This window comes from Ylistrum balloti, unplaced genomic scaffold (genome assembly GCF_031769215.1).
Source record: "Ylistrum balloti isolate Yb309-2 unplaced genomic scaffold, AGI_CSIRO_Ybal_v1 Utg370742, whole genome shotgun sequence".
NCBI classification, from domain to species: Eukaryota; Metazoa; Mollusca; class Bivalvia; order Pectinida; family Pectinidae; genus Ylistrum; species Ylistrum balloti.
The window spans coordinates 821,454-843,153 of NW_026782437.1; the positions used below are offsets into that span (position 1 = coordinate 821,454).

The 21,700-nt window shown below is 37.8% G+C and overlaps 1 protein-coding gene across 2 annotated transcripts in view; it reads right to left on the minus strand.

The window, feature by feature from the left end:
* Nucleotides 1–20,285, minus strand: part of LOC132557931 (uncharacterized) — a 30,607-nt gene extending 10,322 nt beyond the window's left edge. Inside the window, exon 1 of one of the 2 annotated variants that reach the window (XM_060222461.1) lies at nt 19,899–20,285. The gene's annotated coding sequence lies outside the window, so the exon portion shown is untranslated. Of the gene's footprint in view, nt 1–5,866; nt 6,201–19,898 lie in introns of those variants that run through there. The other variant, XM_060222460.1, reaches the window with a different exon arrangement.
* Between the last annotated feature and the right edge of the window lie 1,415 nt (nt 20,286–21,700).

Sequence of the window (21,700 nt, forward strand, 5' to 3'; positions counted from 1 at the left end):
ATCAGTTTAATGATTCGGTATCAATTCATACTAGTGCTGTTTCGAGGACTAGCTGTTTTGAGGACTTTAAACCTCATCAAAAAACTCACATGTGCGTGTATAGTGGAACACAAAAACAACGAGCGCATTTGTAACATGTTTTCCTAATAAATGGAAACACCAAATTGTTGAATGAAGGATTTAAATGAATAAACGTCTCTCGAAAAATTGACGGAAAATGCTAAAATAACATACACCATGGGCCATCGTATCATGTGCAGCGAGCACTATCAAATCGCCTGGCTGTGTAGCACCGTACCCACACAGACCGCATATCCTGCCAGCTTGATTATTTATAACGGTTATGGCATTGACAGCCGAACCATGTGTGTTCCCCACAGAACATGTCACGGTCAATGTCAACCACTGTGAATTTAGAATGTCTGCCAGCACTACAGTGACATGTTGGTGGTTTTCACTGTGAAGTATCAGGGCACCACACACGTCATACATGGACCATGTATTTCCGTTCGGAAAACGAGGTTTTAGGACATATTTCCGTTCGGAGAGTGAGGTTATAGGATTAAACAAGCCTTCCGTGTATATGTTTCCGTTTGGAAAATAAATTTTAGAAATACAACACTGTAACGGTTCTGTTTCGGAACGATAAGTTAAGAAGTAAACATGCTTTATAAATATGTATTATGATCTAGTTAATTACGCGTGTTTACCATACACCAAAATGTATACTACGTAGCTATGGCAACGTAGGAAAGGCAACAATTATCGGTCGTCATCAACCGACGTTATTCAAATCCAAGTTTCCGACAAATGTCTTAAGTTCCCTTAGGCCAACCAAACTCATTCTTTGCAAAATATGTTTTCTTTGCGAAATATGTTTTCTTTAGAAACGAGCTCGCAGAGGATTGCTTTCGAAGATCAAGAAAATTAAAAAATTAAAAGTCAAGGCAATTTTATATTGAACTCTATAAAAAGATAATTCCGTTTCTACTGATAAAGTTGAGTTCCCTGGAGCCCATGAAACTTTGTTCTGAAGACATCTTAATTAGAATTAGATCTCTAATTTCACTTTGTACCTCATTACATGTATGAAGTGTAATGAGAGATATTATTTTAATAAGGTTGTTTTAAAGGTGAAATATCAAGTTCATATAGTAACTTCACGTATAACTTTTATACTCAGTGTCCCCCGGTCTAAAACCAATAATATTTCTGCCATGATGAAAATAGTTTGCGTTTCATAAGTCGTCAAAGAAAATTGTCACTATTGTTATTAATAGGAAACATGCAGATCAAAGGTCAAAGGTCAAAAGTGTAGCCCGGAAATAACGGATATTGCGTTGTAAATAGTTTGAAGTCTGTGACACGTAACACGTTTGTGTTTGCCTGCAGCGTACATTATCTACACGTTCAAAGACAATAAAAATTAAAAAAAAAACCTACACAATTTTGTTTGTTCAGCAATAGTTGATGTAATAAAGAAGTACAAAAGGAGATGGTTTGCAATCTCGGTTCAATGCTCAGTGTCCATTTTGTACCAGCTAAAGACAGAATATCACTAATAAGGAAGACCATAATGTCTAACTGGCAGGAAAATGACGACTTAGTCTATATATTACTTGGACAGTTAGTGCCGAAAAACTCTGCGTGTATGTAGCTTATTACATAATACTACAACCAAAATGACAACAAATCAATGTTCTAAAAGACCTAGAGATACACTAGAGAGATTATTACTCCCATATAAAGACAAATTTCACACACCACCACAGTTGTTAATGTTTACAGATCACGGCTAACAGATCAGGCGACAAATCGGTACCACCCGGAGAGATTACTGTCAAAGGTATAACAGAGACATGTCATATGACATAGATATCAGAACGCAAAGATATCTAATACACAACTTTAGCTAGAGATGAGTGGAGATACATCTAGATATACAACCCACCAACATTAGTCAGAGAGATCAGTGCCCATATATCTAGACATACAACACACCAACATCAGTCAGAGAGATCAGTTCCCATAGATCTAGACATACAACACACCAACATCAGTCGGAGAGATCAGTATCCATAGATCTAGACATACAACACACCAACATCAGCCAGAGAGACCAGTGCCCATAGATCTAGATATACAACACACCAACATCAGTCAGAGAGATCAGTGCCTATATATTTAGACATACAACACACCAACATCAGTCAGAGAGACCAGTGCCTATATATTTAGACATACAACACACCAACATCAGTCAGAGAGATCAGTGCCCATAGATCTAGACATACAACACACCAACATCAGCCAGAGAGACCAGTGCCTATATATTTAGACATACAACACACCAACATCAGTCAGAGAGATCAGTGCCCATAGATCTAGATATAAAAGCCGAAAACATCAGCCAGAGATCGGTGCCCATAGATCTAGACACATTTCAGACCAACATACGTCAGAGATCAGTGTCCATAGATCTAGACATACAACACACCAACATCAGTCGGAGAGATCAGTGTCCATAGATCTAGACATACAACACACCAACATCAGTCAGAGAGATCAGTGCCCTTATATCTAGATATACAACACACCAACATCAGTCAGAGAGATCAGTGCCCATAGATCTAGACTTACAACCCACCAACATCAGTCAAATGCAGAAAACCAACAACAATTTGAAACACTGATGCCCAAATATATATAGATATATACAGACTGACGGCAACATCAGTGAAATCAATGCACAAACTGCCCATAGATCTAACGATTCTTTATGCAACCGCATTATTCAGCGAGTTTGATCTTTTTATCATTTATACAGACACACATTGTTTGAACTATTACTTAAGTTTCGGACGCCACGGAAGAAGCCCACTAGGATACGAGTAGCGTAGCAGTCAGAAGGTTTACATTAGAGAGCTTGCTTCCATTGTTGTAGGGCACAGCTTGTTATCTACACACTGTTCCAATTTACCATTTACATTTCATAGTTTTTCAGACAAAAATTGGGGTCTGGTATACCGTAATTGCGACCTAAAAGTTTGGTTAATATAAAGAGCGTCTAGAGAATGTTGTAATTGGCACACAAACATAACCCCACACCGCACCAATTACCAGCCCTTTAAAACATACAATAATTCCAAGGCACAGTGTCCTATTCCCATTGTTGGTTCATGTGAAATCATTGTTGCACGAATGAGGACTAAAGATCGACTACAGTACATCGAAACTGTTTTGAAATATCTCTCTCCATAACATTTTATCAATATGTAATATCTAAAGGAGTAATAATGACCCTCGCCTGCATAGAAATCCCACCCCACATCTCCCTCTTTATCGCCCGACTTCCACCCCCACCCCACATCTCCCTCTTTGTCGCCCGACTCCCACCCCCAGCCCCCATCTCCCTCTTTATCGCCAGACTCCCAACCCGACCCCCACCCCCATCTCCCTCTTCATCGCCCGACTCTATGTGTGAACTGAGTGTTTGACTATTAACTATTTTTCCCACGAAAGGTTGAACATTTGGACGTTTTCTGTACATCACCTTCTTCGTTAATCCAGACGTGTATCGTGGACCTCGATACACTGGACGTGTATTATAGTCCCTCGTTACACCGGACGTGAACTTTAGACACTCGATAGTCCAGACGTGTATTGAGGACCTCGATATGCTGCACGTGTACTGTAGACCCTCGTTACACCGGACGTGAGATGTTGACCCTCGATAGTCCAGATGTGTATTGTGGACCTAGATATACTGCACGTGTATTATAGTCCCTCGTTGCACCGGACGTGAACTTTAGTTCCTCGATAGTCCAGACGTGTATTGTGGACCTCGATATACTGCACGTGTATTACAGTCCCTCGTTACACCGGACGTGTATTGTGGATCCTCGATAGTCCAGACGTTTATTGTGGACCTCGATACACTGTACGTGTATTATAGTCCCTCGTTACACCGGACGTGAACTTTAGACACTCGATAGTCCAGACGTGTATTGTGGACCTCGATACACTGTACGTGTATTATAGTCCCTCGTTACACCGGACATGTATTGTGGATCCTCGATAGTCCAGACGTTTATTGTGGACCTAGATACACTGTACGTGTATTATAGTCTCTCGTTACACCGGACGTGAACTTTAGACACTCGATAGTCCAGACGTGTATTGTGGACCTCGATACACTGTACGTGTATTATAGTCCCTCGTTACACCGGACATGTATTGTGGATCCTCGATAGTCCAGACGTTTATTGTGGACCTAGATACACTGTACGTGTATTATAGTCCCTCGTTACACCGGACGTGAACTTTAGACACTCGATAGTCCAGACGTGTATTGTGGACCTCGATACACTGTACGTGTATTATAGTCCCTCGTTACACCGGACATGCTTAACAAATCGAATGTACAAGAAATACAGGCTGACCTTCTACATTTTGATTCATTTACTCTTTGTCAATTAAAATTTTTTCTATCGAGTAAAAATATGTACATAGAATGTTTGGAAAAGGAAATTCCTCTACAAGCACACTTCTAAAATAACGAACGTGAGCATTTTATATGATTTATAGACGTGGTAATAGCCTAAGGATTCCCTTTATTTAAATATTTTGTGAAATAATCCATTCATGTATGTTGTATGCCTGACAGTTTGAGTAATGGAACAAGTGTAAGTCGTTTTTTTGTAGGCAAAGACTGTGCTCGCCACTTCCGGTGTTCTTGAATAACATAGAATGTATTTATCTCAATTTACATACACCTTCTGGCGAGTGTGTCATCCCACTTTAAAACGTTAAAATGTCTTATACTCTGTGTTAGTGTGAGAGGAGATAGTTCGATAACATGTAAAAATATCAGTTAGAAAATCCAATTTACTGCCCCATAAATTATCCACTGTGTATGCAACTAGACCCGGACTTTCGGGATATATGTATATATATATACAACGTATGTATATATAGAAAGATAAATGATTTCTGCACGTCTGTAGTAGGATTTCTATACATACAGGTACGTGTACCCTGACGGGGGCCAAAGTATTTGACAGTACAAGTTTATCTACTTCTCAAAGAGTATAAAAATGCATATCAGTTAAAAAATGCTGGAGCGTTTACACTGCTCCCCTAACACAAAACTATACACATAAAACCCTTTTTTCTGAAAGTGCCAGAGTCTGTGATATATGGTGTACGATGAGTGAGAAGTAAGTTCCATATGCTAGACAGACATACTATAGTGTATACATATAGTTGATTTAGTACCCAAGGCTGGTAAAGGCATCACAGAAGTTCCATGGAATTTTTAACATTAGGCAAAGTGGGTTGCCACCGTAACATAAATAACGAAAGAATGCCTGAAAAACAGTATTCAGTATTCAGTGGAGATGTGCAGGTTGGGGAAATGGAGTTAGAGGGTTGTCTAGTTCAGATTGCTGATGGAGGAGGTAAAACACGTGCAATTAAAATTGCTTAGAAGCTGCGCACATGTTAGGACCGGACTACCCTCATTCTACCCCTGCCGTAAACAATCTGTTTTTCCGAAACACAATTTCGTATTGTCCGACTATCTCAAAAACACTGATTTGAAATTATAACGTGTGCTAAATCGTGAATATACGGGGAGTTTGTTCGTATTTATAATAGAGTGCACCTATTTATATTAAAACACATAAACAGATATTGTTTTCTTTACACATATTCATGAATATCAAATTAAAAGACAGTTTCCTTCGTGACTTCCTGAATCATGTTTTAAAACTCTGTGAAAGCTGTCCTTGACAAACATCCTTTCATGTATCGTAGTTTACAAACAAGTATACATTATACACGGCGTGTATACTTCAATACGTACCTTTTTACCAGTAAAATCCTACAGAATATTCACAATCATCCGATCATAAAATACATCCATGAGTTTTTACTTTGCTGTGGTCCACACAGTCCGGCAGACTATCGAAATATCTGACTCATTTATGATCATTTATAATCCTATGTGAGCTTATGAATTGCCGGTCTATCACAGCGCAACACTTGGACGGGACTGGGAGTCGACTACAGACACTAGTAGACCAACACAGCCGTTCACCAGCGCCCCGATACTATTATCATTAATCAGCGTCTCTTTACATAGAAAGAGCTCAAATTGGAATAACTCTCCAAATTAGAACTAGCTTTCTACAACATGTACTCGATTTTGTTGGTGAAACCACAGAAAATGTCGACAGCCGTTCTGTGTAAATTCTAATGTATATTTACAAAATATTATACACGTGGAGGGAATTAAATCTGACCAAAGCGCAATCAAGCGTGGCGTGAAATGTAAACTTTCTCTGAATTGTTCCTCGAATGTTTAATATTTACAGTCTTGAATTATTAAAATCTGTTTAAGGCACAATTCCTCGACATGATTCACTCATTGGGATATAGTAAAATTTCACAATATAAGTCATATGTAGTTAAACTAGCACGTTCTGCGCTGTAGCACGTGACGTGTAAACATACTATAATTGAAATGGCACGGTCCCAGTGCCCTATGTAACATAATGATAATAAGGTATTACCACATCTATACTATGTATACAAATGCATGTAAATCCATGTACAAGCCCCAGCTAAGTACCATGTCAATGGTCGTTAATGTGGGGCAATGTGCAAAAAATGGCTTCTGTCTAACATCAAGAATGTTTCCACCAGGGCGAAATTACTGTCTGTAATGTTTTTTAATGCCCATTGTCAGTTAGCAACAACTATCAGTGGATAATATCGGATATGAATATTTTAGTATATATATAATGACCACAGTACATTGATTGACGCTACATGTACCATACAGATCCCAGTATGTAGACTGTACTATACAGATCCCAATACGTAGACTGTACTATACAGATCCCAGTATGTAGACTGTACTAAACAGATCCCAGTATGTAGACTGTACTAAACAGATCCCAGTATGTACACTGTACCATACAGATCCCAGTATGTAGACTGTACTATACAGATCCCAATATGTAGACTGTACCATACAGATCCCAGTATGTAGACTGTACTATACAGATCCCAGTATGTAGACTGTACTATACAGATTCCAGTATGTAGACTGTACTAAACAGATCCCAGTATGTAGACTGTACTATACAGATCCCAATAAGTAGACTGTACTATACGGATTCCAGTATGAAGACTGTACTATACAGATCCGAGTATGTAGACTGTACTATACAGATCCCAATATGTAGACTGTTCTATACAGATCCCAGTATGTAGACTGTACTATACAGATCCTAGTATGTAGACTGTACTATACAGATCCCAGTATGAAGACTGACTGTTCTATACAGATCCCAGGATGTAGATTGTACTATACAGATCCCAGTATGAAGACTGACTGTACTATACAGATCCCAATATGTAGACTGTACTATACAGATCCAATATGTAGACTGTACTATACAGATCACAATACGTAGACTGTACCATACAGATCCCAATATGTAGACTGTACTATACTGATTCCAGTATGAAGACTGACTGTACTATACAGATCCCAGTATGGAAACTGACTGTACTATACAGACCCAAGTATGTAGACTAACTGTACTATACATATCTCAATATGTAGACTGTACTATACAGATCCCAATATGTAGACTGTATCATACTGATCCCAATATGTAGACTGTACTATACCGATCCCAATATGTAGACTATACTATACAGATCCTAGTATGTAGACTGTACTATACCGATCCCAATATGTAGACTGTACTATACCGATCCCAATATGTAGACTGTACTATACAGATCCCAATATGTAGACTGTACTATACCGATCCCAATATGTAGACTATACTATACATATCCCAATATGTAGACTGTACTATACAGATCTCAATATGTAGACTGTTCTATACAGATCCCAGTATGTAGACTGTACTATACAGATCCTAGTATGTAGACTGTACTATACAGATCCCAGTATGTAGACTGTACTATACAGATCCCAGTATGTAGACTGTACTATACAGATCCCAGTATGAAGACTGACTGTTCTATACAGATCCCAGGATGTAGACTGTACTATACAGATCCCAGTATGAAGACTGTCTGTACGATACAGATCCCAGTATGGAAACTGACTACTGTACTATACAGACCCCAGTATGTAGACTGTACTATACCGATCCCAATACGTAGACTGTACTATACAGATCCCAATACGTAGACTGTACTATACAGATCCCAATATGTAGACTGTACTATACAGATCCCAATATGTAGACTGTACTATACAGATCCCAATATGTAGACTGTACTATACAGATCCCAATATGTAGACTGTACTATACAGATCCCAATATGTAGACTGTACTATACAGATCCCAATATATAGACTGTACCATACAGATCCCAATATGTAGACTGTACTATACAGATCCGAGTATGTAGACTGTACTATACAGATCCCAATATGTAGACTGTTCTATACAGATCCCAGTATGTAGACTATACTATACAGATCCCAATATGTAGACTGACTGTACTATATAGATCCCAGTATGGAAACTGACTGTACTATACAGACTCCAGTATGTAGACTGTACTATACAGATCCCAGCATGTAGACTGACTGTACTATACAGATCCCAGTATGTAGACTGTATTATACAGATCCCAGTATGAAGATTGACTGTTCTATACAGATCCTAGGATGTAGACTGTACTATACAGATCCCAGTATGAAGACTGACTGTACTATACAGATCCCAGTATGTAGACTGTATTATACAGATCCCAGTATGGAAACTGACTGTGCTATACAGGCCCCAGTATGTAGACTGACTGTACTATACAGATCCCAGTATGTAGACTGCATTATACAGATCCCGGTATGTAGACTGTACTATACAGATCCCAGTATGTAGACTGCATTATACAGATTCCAGTATGTAGACTGTACTATACAGACCCCAGTATGAAGACTGACTGTACTATACAGATCCCAGTATGGAAACTGACTGTACTATACAGACCCCAGTATGTAGACTGTACCATACAGATCCCAATATGTAGACTGTACTATACAGATCCGAGTATGTAGACTGTACTATACAGATCCCAATATGTAGACTGTTCTATACAGATCCCAGTATGTAGACTGTACTATACAGATCCCAATATGTAGACTGACTGTACTATACAGATCCCAGTATGGAAACTGACTGTACTATACAGACTCCAGTATGTAGACTGTACTATACAGATCCCAGCATGTAGACTGACTGTACTATACAGATCCCAGTATGTAGACTGTATTATACAGATCCCAGTATGAAGATTGACTGTTCTATACAGATCCTAGGATGTAGACTGTACTATACAGATCCCAGTATGAAGACTGACTGTACTATACAGATCCCAGTATGTAGACTGTATTATACAGATCCCAGTATGGAAACTGACTGTGCTATACAGGCCCCAGTATGTAGACTGACTGTACTATACAGATCCCAGTATGTAGACTGCATTATACAGATCCCGGTATGTAGACTGTACTATACAGATCCCAGTATGTAGACTGCATTATACAGATTCCAGTATGTAGACTGTATTATACAGACCCCAGTATGAAGACTGACTGTACTATACAGATCCCAGTATGGAAACTGACGGTACTATACAGACCCCAGTATGTAGACTGTATTATACAGATTCCAGTATGTAGACTGTACAATACAGATCCCAGTATGTAGGCTGTACTATACAGATCCCGGTATGTAGACTGTACTATACAGATTCCAGTATGTAGACTGTACTATACATATCCCAGTATGAAGACTGACTGTACTAAACAGACCCCAGTATGTAGACTGACTGTACTATACAGATCCCAATATGTAGACTGTATTATACAGATCCCAGTATGTAGACTAACTGTACTATATATCTCAATATGTAGACTGTACTATACAGATCCCAATATGTAGACTGTACTATACAGATCCCAATACGTATACTGTACCATACAGATCCCAATATGTAGACTGTACTATACAGATCCCAATATGTAGACTGTACTATACATATCCCAATATGTAGACTGTACTATACAGATCTCAATATGTAGACTGTTCTATACAGATCCCAGTATGTAGACTGTACTATACAGATCCTAGTATGTAGACTGTACTATACAGATCCCAGTATGTAGACTGTACTATACAGATCCCAGTATGTAGACTGTACTATACAGATCCCAGTATGAAGACTGACTGTTCTATACAGATCCCAGGATGTAGACTGTACTATACAGATCCCAGTATGAAGACTGTCTGTACTATACAGATCCCAGTATGGAAACTGACTGTACTATACAGACCCCAGTATGTAGACTAACTGTATTATACAGATCTCAGTATGTAGACTGTACTATACAGATCCCAATATGTAGACTGTACTATACAGATCCCAATACGTAGACTGTACCATACAGATCCCAATATGTACACTGTACTATACAGATCCCAGTATGTAGACTGTACTATACAGATCCCAATATATAGACTGTACCATACAGATCCCAATATGTAGACTGTACTATACAGATCCGAGTATGTAGACTGTACTATACAGATCCCAATATGTAGACTGTTCTATACAGATCCCAGTATGTAGACTGTATTATACAGATCCCAATATGTAGACCGTTCTATACAGATCCCAGTATGTAGACTGTACTATACAGATCCTAGTATGTAGACTGTACTATACAGATCCCAATATGTAGACTGTTCTATACAGATCCCAGTATGTAGACTGTACTATACAGATCCTAGTATGTAGACTGTACTATACAGATCCTGGTATGTAGACTGTACTATACAGATCCCAGCATGTAGACTGACTGTACTATACAGATCCCAGTATGAAGATTGACTGTTCTATACAGATCCCAGGATGTAGACTGTTCTATACAGATCCCAGGATGTAGACTGTACTATACAGATCCCAGTATGAAGACTGACTGTACTATACAGATCCAAGTATGGAAACTGACTGTACTATACAGACCCCAGTATGTAGACTGTATTATACAGATTCCAGTATGTAGACTGTACTATACAGATCCCAGTATGTAGACTGACTTTACTATAGCGATCCCAGTATGAAGATTGAGTGTACTATACAGATCCCAGTATGTAGACTGTACCATACAGATCCCAGTATGTAGACTGTACTATACAGATCCCAATATGTAGACTGTACCATACAGATCCCAGTATGTAGACTGTACTATACAGATCCCAGTATGTAGACTGTACTATACAGATCCCGGTATGTAGACTGTACTATACAGATCCCAGTATGTAGACTGTACTATACAGATCTCAGTATGAACACTGACTGTGTTATATTGATCCCAGTATGCGTGTGGACATGATTGGGATCACATCGTTTTTTACTCTCTTTTTAAAAGAAATCAGATGACGTGTTTACACCTAATTGAATGTTATGTAGAATTGCAGATCAGTGTTTCCGGAATGACTCCATCAGTAGAACCCAGACCTGTTGGGCAATATAATAAACGATCAATGCTTGCTATCACATTCTATTAACAATACACACTACATTTATCAACTATTAACAAGATTTCTCAGCGTGCAGGCCATTTATATCGACATGTTGACACTGGAATTAAATTTCGATTGCAGTTTGCAAACCGTTCCATGCCAATATGACACCACTTTCCGGTGTTGATGGAAGTTATCATTTTGAGATCTTTATACAAACCTAGTTTTCTTCATGTGTTAAACTGCAAACTACGGAACGTTTTACATTACCAGCATCACCCAAACAGGAAACTTTAAGTGGGCAATATCCGTGATTAAAATGTAAATATTGTAATGATTAATTAGTCTAATTGCATCCAATAAATGAAAAAATGGTAGATTAATAATAAAGAGTCATAAATTAAATATATGCCCGAAATTCACACGTGTGAGGATGAATATATACATTGGAATTCATTTTTTGGTAAGTAATTAGCTGCGCACACTTTTAAAATACTTAAAATACACATGCAGGAGACAGGGGAAACTTATCTCTCCTGTATCTCACTTGCTGTCAAAAAAGAAACCCTTTCCATGCAGGTCAGAGGTGTCATCCGTTAAGGGGGAAATCGACGTGTCCATGAAAAGACAAAGTGCCAAAAAAATCTTGTTATTTAAAGACAGGACAACATTATATTGATCATTTCCATATACATCCTCTCTGGTCTGTGTCAATCTTCTTCAAACATGGTGGGCTTTATAACCGTGCCATAACATTTTGTTTTCCTAATAATAATTTTGATTCGATAATTTTTATACAAGTTATTTTTCCTTTTTTCATCATGCCAATTTTTTTTTTGGAAGGTTTTTAATTAAGATTTATTAGGGTTTACTATCAGGGCATTGAACTGATCTTTCCTGAACGGACGAAATTTAGATTAAACATTTTTTGTAAGAGTTATAGCCCTTTGTAATTTTTAGCATTTTAATTTTGACCAGATATTTCTTCCCTCACTTTCAACCGATGTCTTTAAACTTAGTATTGCTTTATCACTGAACATATAAAACTGGTATTTCTTGTTTCACTGTTTTGTATAGTGGGTACTCTGTTTTATCGATTTCTTTCCATAAAACTAGGTAACATTTTTATTATGACATGAGATCGTGCTTTTCACCGCCGTGGGATACTCTGTTTACACAAAACAAGATCCCAGAGGGATTTATGTTCTTAAAATATTGACTACTTTCTCTTCTTTTCTTTTCTCTTCTTTTCTTTGTGTCCATTCTCAATCATATGGAATTTGAAGCTTTTAAGAATTAATTATAATAACCTTTTACCTGTCAAATCCAAGATGGCCGCTACAATGGCACAAGGGACCAAAAGTAACCTACGCATGAACTTATCATGAAGAACATGAAGATATATCCACCCAACACTTCTCTAAAACCGTCTAAAACCAAGATGGCAAACGCCGGATCATGGACGAAGGACAATTTGAATAGCTCACTATTCGTGATAGTGGGCTAATTGTTCGGGTGTCAGTAGCGAAGTAGTTCATTTCATCAAGTTTTGATTGCACGATTGTTGCTGTAGAATGTGCGTGTGAAATTGTCCATGATCTTGTCCTTGCATCTATATGTGTTGTGTGTGCGTATGTGTGCGAATACGGATTGATTTTTTTCCCAATACTGTATGGAATTTTGTTATATATTGGTGCTCATGTTCTCATTCTGTTCCGAGGAAATAAAAACATGATAGTTGCTGGAAAATCCATGATGCAGATGAAAAGCAATCTTTTGTCGTGTGGTGACATTTTTCTAGGTGTAGTGTCTTTATAAGGCATTGATTACATGTTCTGGAAAATAATGTACCGAGAAAATATGCTTACAAATTTCATGCGTGACGCGTCTAATATTGGATGGGTATGATACTTATTTGTAATGAATGTATACGATTTGATTTTACCATTTAGGTATTTACAATCTGATTCCAAGGTTAAAATCTATAAATAGAGACATGCCAATCATTTCATTTATCAAATATGCCGACATGAACATACACGATAACATCGTGTTTGTGCGAAAAATGTGTGCGATACTCTGAAGAATTCCGTGTATCGAAATCATTTGATTGAGTATCACTTAAATCAACACTAAATTAGACAACACGAATTTCTTATCAAAGGTATCGCTTTTGAGGGTACTCTCTGATATATCTTAATAAGATTCGTTGCAGTACAAGATAGTTATAATGAAAAACACACCTGAAGCGGACGACGACATTTTGTTTTTAGGTTTGTACGAAACTAAAAAGTCACGTGGGATCACTACATTGATCTTGACTAATGCGAGGACGTTAGCCACGTGGAAAATAAATACTTGAAACATAAGAATTTATCTCTTTTGCATCAATTACAAATGATTACTCCCCATGCTGGGTGCGAACAAAACTGAAATGGAGTTATTTTTGTAATTCAAATATTTTTGATAAATAATACCCAAAAATTCACATGCGGCAATTTCCACATCTGGAGAAGTTTAATGTTCTGACTCAAAAAGAAAAAAGAAAACTTCAGAGAGACAGATCGACGAAGTGACAAAGTTAACAATACCAAGACGTATGGGGTTATTTATAAATCCCTCTACTCGATGTAGTCTAGATTAATATGTAAAGTATGAAGTGGACGGCACACCAGGTGGACAGGTAGGAGGGGGTCATCCAGTGTAGAGTCGTTCACTTGTCTACATAATTTATAAGAACGCGTGCCACGATAAACAGACCCAACAGATTTACAACTGGGTATTGTACCGTAAACCAACAGGTGCGCTAGCAAACTACACATAAACCCTACAGGATACCTCGACAATTGATATCACTTAAAACTGCGACATTGACACAAAATTCGGACCATAGGAAATTTAACACACGAAAATGTAGGTCAGTATATCTCGATCTCAGTTCTAAATATATTTCAAAGAGTGTTCACACTTGTAGACTCTTTGTGTTTGGAGACAGATTGCGTCATACGCAAATTACGTTACACCGGACAACTATTAAACATTCCTTGATATTCTAAATTCTAATGTCATCTTTTGTGTGCACGTAATTCACAATTGCTAAAAATGAAAATACATTTACATCCGCGTTTGTTTAACACTGCCTCCAAATTGTTGTTACGTATTGTGAGAACTACTGTACTATATGCTATCTTGTAAACCATCACCCAACCTGCGAGTAGATTTTCCGAAATGTAGTTATTATTTAGTCTACCAACTTATGCAAGTGATGTTTTAAGGACCCGGAGGTGAATTATGTGGAATATTATCAACACTGCCATAAATCATCCGAAAGATTAGAATCTTAAATATGTTTAACGGGATTTTGGAAAGCACTCCGGAAGATCTCGAAAGAAGGATTATAAATTACGCAAGGGAACTAACCATGTTTTTTTTTTGTATTAGGTGATCAGATAAGTGTACTGCTTGCCATGTATCCAGATCAATTATAGCATACATGCAGACGTTTATGGTTGATGGTTTTTACTGATGCAGGATTCTTCTCTAGGGACAAGGTGCGAAGCCATATGGCCCATTTCGACAGACTTTGATGGAAACCCATAGAGGGGGAGCTAATTCGCTGGAGAGGCACTTGTAGTCCCCCTCCTCATCAGCCTAATGGAAACACAAAATTGTTAGCTTACTAAAACTGATTGATCTATTTTTTTTTAATTCAACTGCATTTAATACTAATTTTTAAAAATAAAAAACAAGTAAAATAAAATTCTAAATTTCACATCAACTGACAACATCATGAAATTTTGTAATGCAAGTTTCTTTAAGATTTCAGTTATCTGTTCCAGTTAAACCTCAAATCTAAATTACAATTTGTTTTAATTTATCAAGCTAACAAAGTAAATGAACACAAATTGCCGTTCAGCTTGTACAACATGTTCCCAAGCTGGGGTCAGATAGGGGAACCTAATAGAGCCCCTCTTATCATTTCCCATCGGCAATTTATCTGTGGTACAAGCAACAGTCTATCAACTGTAAACACTTTACACTGACATTCTGATGACGTTTTTCAATTTTTCAAAAATTTTATGGCCGTCATTCCCAAATATCGTGTGTTAACTAACGATCAGAGCGAGTCGGAATTGCGTGAATCATATTGATTCAAAACTCGGTGCTATTAAACCAGTGCACTCGAGAGATGCTCTTCACTCTGATGGAATAGATGATATAAGTATGTGTAATTGGAAAATGTATGTAAGTAATTTGTTCTCATAGAAAGTTTGGCACCAGGTGTGAAAGGTTAGCAGGTGAGTCGGGGAGGGCGGAGATTAAAAAAAGACACGGGGAATTCACAGTTGTACAATAATAGAAAGTGAATCTATGAACTCTTAACACCGTGTGTTGTGATTGTATGCTAAAACCTTGTGTGTTTACTGTTTATTTTTAATTAAAACTTAGTTCAAGTCTTTGTGTACATCAGGTTATCAATAATTACAAACAGGGTTGGTGAATGAGTGTTATAGATATATAGTGTTGAATTGTATATCTACGACCAGTAATGTTTTAACTACCACTCTAGTTAATCTCGATTAAACCACGTATAGATCCGGGCCTACTTTCACACTGTTATGACAAGAAAATAATTCCCTACATTAGTGAAAATATTTTGGTGTTAATATTTCTGAAACGCTGACAAAAGAAATGTAAATTAGATATGATTTATATAATTAAATCCAGCCAGTTCGAAATTCTGTAGTGTCCTGTAAATGATTGGTCAAACTATCATTAACAAACTGCATTATTGGATGTAAGTATAAGGATTATTTATGTTTATCATTTCTAGGGCCACTGCAATCTTAGATTAAACCAGTTATGACGTAACATTCCAATGGTTGACGTGACCTCAGATGACCTAAAGCAGATGCAACATAAAAAATAGTCTTAAAAATGATTTCAAAACGACCTGACCAGATTCTTTGAATTTTCGAGAAAGGTACTCTGGTATTCAGTGTTGGTTGGAATACTTGGAGATCCTTACAGATAAACACATCAGAACGCATCTCTGTAACTCTGGAAATTGATCTCTGATGAAAGAATTGACGATATTGAACACAAAGGAATGTCGTCATAGGTTTTATACAGATAAAAACACGTCGAGACGACCATTAAGATAACCGTAACAGACTTGTTGTCTGTCAATAGTTTCTGATAATCTGACATTTGTAGAAACCCGACAGCGATACAGAACACATGCTAAGATCAGCACTCATAGCAAACATATTTATCTGTCCACGCTATCGCTATACCCCGCACCTTTATCACACATTTCCAGCACAAGTTTAGATAGACAGCATTCAGAGTGACGACGTTTCTGTAGGTTTAAACTTTCCGAGCGGACAAAGACAGTTAGCAGTTTCTTTAACAAGTTACACAGTGTAGGTATTGAGAGTATCACGCAGTCCACCTCGTACTAGAGTTTAGTGGCTATAGCAAAATTATGAATTTTTAACGACCAATAAAATAAAATAAAACATAATTATGTACTGCAATTTCAGAAATTTCATTAGCAATGGTATCCGTGACCTACATGGGTCAGTTGCCATGTACTGGTTGTTTTTTTTTCTCCGGCTTTACTCCATCACCCAAACCTGTAACGTCCTTAAATGACATTGGCTGTTAATAGGACGTAAAGCAATGACAAGCCAAACCATTCTATAGTCTTTGAAAAAGGGGCCATAACTCTTCAATTCGATATCTCGCCTCACGACAAAATTTTGCTGAATGTGATTAATATTGTACATAAGATCTGTTTTTGGAAACGATTACAATCATACAGACAAATCGGGATCAGCTACGTATTGATAATTCAATGTTAACGCAGCAATCTTCCGTTTTAGCGTGGCGAGTGTTAATTATGAGCTGTAAAAAAAAACTCAAAATACTATTTACACATCAGGATGGATAAAAAGAATTGATTTTCATGTTTCTACGTCTCCTGGAATGGGACCGAAGATAGCTGTTAGATCGATTTTAATTTTTAATATTTTATTGCCTTGACACAGGTTTAAGATATTCTGTCTGGGATCTTGGGACTAAACAACCCCATGTAGAACGTCACTAATTTTCTTAAATTTACAGCTTGAGCTAGCACAGGTGCACACCTATAAAGCTACGTGGATAATTTCCATTAATTTCATTCATAAATTCATTCAGGGATTACAAAATTAGAACCACCAACGGCAAAGTAGAAATAATTTGGATGAAAATGACAGCAACTGTTCTGCTCTAACAGACATAGCTATTACCACCTGTCCGATGAATTTATGCTACAGCTACTTAAACAGTTTTAGACGTATTAGGTTAAGTCAAATGTTTCTAAGAGGCAAAAATCTGGTGTGTAGTGTGGACAAGACCCGGGTAATTACCACAATAATACGGACGTACCATAATGTCTGAATAACATGACGTCACAAACGATGCCAATCCCTGGCGGTTAAAAAATGGTAAATTGTGCGAGGTTTGATCCCCACGTAAAAGAAAGCTGACAAAGCGCCGACAAGAATTTGCTAAAGATAGCTACTGACCTTGACCATATGGTCATCTATATATGTTTGTGAAATTTGATGAAATTCCCTCATGAAATGAAGCCGCATGAGCGCTGACAAGAATTTTCTAAAAACAGTGATTTTTCTAAAAAAAAAAAAAAAAATAAAAATAAAAAAACTGACCTTGCCGTGACCTTACTACTCTGTAATTCAACGAATTCGTCTGATATATTATTGATGTTTATCAATGTGTGACGTTTGATCAGAATCCATCTGGAAATGATGCCATCAGAGCATCGGCAATGATAAGTGTTGTAATCTTGTATCAGACCATAGACTGTCTTACTCTGTATCAGACTAGAGACTGTCTTACTCTGTATCAGAACATAGACTATCTTACTCTGTATCAGACCTGAGACTGTCTTACTCTGTATCAAACCAGATACTGTCTTAATCTGTATCAGACCATGAGACTGTCTTACTTTGTATCAGATCATATACTGTCTTACTCTGTATCAGACCTGAGACTGTCTTAATCTGTATCAGACTAGAGACTATCTTACTCTGTATCAGACCAGAGACTGCCTTACTCTGTACCAGACCAGTGACTGTCTTACTCTGTATCAGACCATAGACTGTCTTACTCTGTATGAGACCAGAGACTGCCTTACTCTGTATCAGACCAGAGACTGTCTTACTCTGTATCAGACCAGAGACTGCCTTACTCTGTATCAGACCATAGACTGTCTTACTCTGTACCAGACCAGTGACTGTCTTACTCTGTATCAGACCATAGACTGTCTTACTCTGTACCAGACCAGAGACTGCCTTACTCTGTATCAGACTATAGACTGTCTTACTCTGTATGAGACCAGAGACTGTCTTACTCTGTATCAGACCAGAGACTGTCTTACTCTGTATCAGACCTGAGACTGTCTTACTCTGTATCAGACCAGAGACTGTCTTACTCTGTATCAGACCAGAGACTGTCTTACTCTGTATCAGACCAGAGACTGTCTTACTCTGTATCAGACCAGAGACTGTCTTACTCTGTATCAGACCAGTGACTGTCTTACTCTGTATCAGACCAGAGACTGTCTTACTCTGTATCAGACCAGTGACTGTCTTACTCTGTATCAGACCAGAGACTGTCTTACTCTGTATCAGACCAGAGACTGTCTTACTCTGTATCAGACCAGTGACTGTCTTACTCTGTATCAGACCAGAGACTGTCTTACTCTGTATCAGACCAGTGACTGTCTTACTCTGTATCAGACCAGTGACTGTCTTACTCTGTATCAGACCAGAGACTGTCTTACTCTGTATCAGACCAGTGACTGTCTTACTCTGTATCAGACCAGAGACTGTCTTACTCTGTATCAGACCAGTGACTGTCTTACTCTGTATCAGACTATAGACTGTCTTACTCTGTATCAGACCAGAGACTGTCTTACTCTGTATCAGACCAGAGACTGTCTTACTCTGTATCAGACCAGTGACTGTCTTACTCTGTATCAGACCAGTGAAAATATTTCTCTTGTATCAGACCAGAGACTGTTGTACTTTTGTATCGGACCAGCTCTGTGAGACTTGTTCCATATAATTTATCAGTGCAACAACTTCACCCGTTCTAAACAAACACTACTCTTAACATTTCAAAATAAAATAAAAATGTTCACGTGTACGTATGCAATGGAGACATAATACATTTTGATGTTTTTAAATGCTTGGAGTATTCAATGTGTTATCTATCAATAGAACTTTAAACCACACCTACCTTGAAACTAGAAATCCACAGTAAAACTATTGAGTCATCAGCATTTATACCTGTACTTTTCAAAATGACGTAATCCAGTTATGAATGAATCAAACGTTGATTTCCTCAGACAGGTTCTACGAACATCCGAGTTGACATTAAACACTGTCTTTTCCTACACTAGCTGTCAGGTACTGTACATATTCGATGAACTGGTATACATATGTAAGGCTCGTGTGTATACCTGTGTTAGTCTAAATCCTGTGTACCTGTCTAAATTAAGTCCTTTGTCAGACACCTTCTTCAACCTTTTCGGCTCAAATGCCGGGTTTCCTTGTTATGGCGTTCACGCCTCAGTGAATTTGCATGCCCTTAATGTTGGTCGGGATTGAAGGGACCATCACTCCCCCTTAACTAGCCAAATCTGCCTCGCGTGATACCGTCTAGGGAATAAGATACAAGCTTGTCAATACTGTGGAAATATAGACAAAGTCTATTGTTCGTGCTTACGTTAGTTGGAAACAGTGCCGAGACTGGTCGGTGAGCTTGCCTCACAGGGTACAGTCTTGCTGAACAGATAATTCACACCGATACCACGCACTCACGGTTGTGCGATTAGCTTTAAAACTCTATGCGAAAACAATTTTATCGGGCACGAACTTTTTAGTAAACATATTTATCTTTTTCTGAAAATATACTTTCCGTGGTTGAAAGCAATCAGCGTCAATTAGAAACTTTAGAATCACAACTATTTGTCATAAAAATTACTGAATTTTCTCTTCGTTTTTAAGGAATGTTAAGCTAATAGAAAAAAATGAACCTATAATCTTCCGTGTGATCCAGTGCTCGGCAAATTCTTTCAACCACGTGTAAAAATAACAATATGTCTTCTCTGTTTTACAAAAGCTTACGAAGATAAATCTGTGTTAGCATGTTCCAGCTGTTTTGTTTATTTCAATGCTATCTCTTCGTCTTGTAACACTGGCTGTGCCAGATCTGTCGATAACAATCAACAGGGACGTCATCAAAATGTCATCGATACCTGGTCATTTTAACAGTCCGAGGGGAGGGGGTGCAATTTATTAGCATGAAAAGAGGGACACGTCACACTACTAGCTTGTACCATAGGTGTTATCGGTTGTGATCTATATATAGGAACAGCATGGCTCACAAATCAAATTGTAATTTAACCGTCAGAATAATAATGCGCCTGTTTATCTATGTTAATAGAAGAGTTGTATCGGTTGAAATCTCTTTTTCAGATGTTTATCCGTGTTTTTCACCTGTTGATTTATATATTTTACCTGTGAGGTATAAACCGGTCCCACACAGAGTGGATACAAATGTAACAACGATAGAACGTAACAGAGCAAACAATTCGACAACCTCAAACACAATGTACAAATAAAATGGCCTTCCCGTATATACATATAAACTCATAATTATAAGGTTTGTGTGTGACACGTTATCACGAGACAACATGGGCCTCACCCAGTGACCCTTCAGAGGAGCTAATAAGAGTCCTTCATCCGCTTGACGAGTGGGCGATTGTGTGTAGTGAATCCAAACATTTGCTTTCAATCGTTTAAATAGTGAACTATGCTAAACATGCAGTATTTAGTCATAAAACCTCGTGGATTAGCGTAAAAAAACAATCTGATATTCTGTGGCACAGTCTTGTTAGGCTTGTGCCGACTATCAGAGAACATATGGAGAGTTATTTAGATATTTTAAATGTTAAAACAGAATGTATTTTAAACATATTACATCTTGGTTCATTTCTTACAATCTTTATATATTTCTAATTGGTAAATCATGAAACT